The following is a 367-nucleotide window of genomic DNA, read 5'->3' as shown; positions in this document are numbered from 1 at the left end:
TAATCTTTAAATTCGTAAAACACTAAAAATATATTCTTTTCAAGGGCATGCGTCAAATCCAATTCGACACAGGATACTTATAAACGAAATCAAATTATCAATTATCAAATTATCAAATAATCAATTATCAACCAAATCGCATGGCAACTGAGCAAATCGCATGGCAACTGAACAACTCGCATGGCAACTGAAAGATTGGCAGACCCGAATGTCAGAAGAACTTACAAGAATCGTCTTCTAGAGTCTCTTCCAAGTGCTCCACCATCAGATGTGAACTCATACTGGGACGAGATTGCTACCTCTTTGCATAGTGCTGGGAAATTGGCCTGCGGCACGACCCAACCAGGCGCACTCAAGCACTGGATAT

The sequence above is a fragment of the Opisthorchis viverrini genome, assembly GCF_000715545.1.
Source record: "Opisthorchis viverrini unplaced genomic scaffold opera_v5_380, whole genome shotgun sequence".
NCBI classification, from domain to species: domain Eukaryota; kingdom Metazoa; phylum Platyhelminthes; class Trematoda; order Opisthorchiida; family Opisthorchiidae; genus Opisthorchis; species Opisthorchis viverrini.
The sequence above is the reverse complement of the archived record's forward strand: the minus strand, read 5'-3'. Positions refer to the sequence as shown.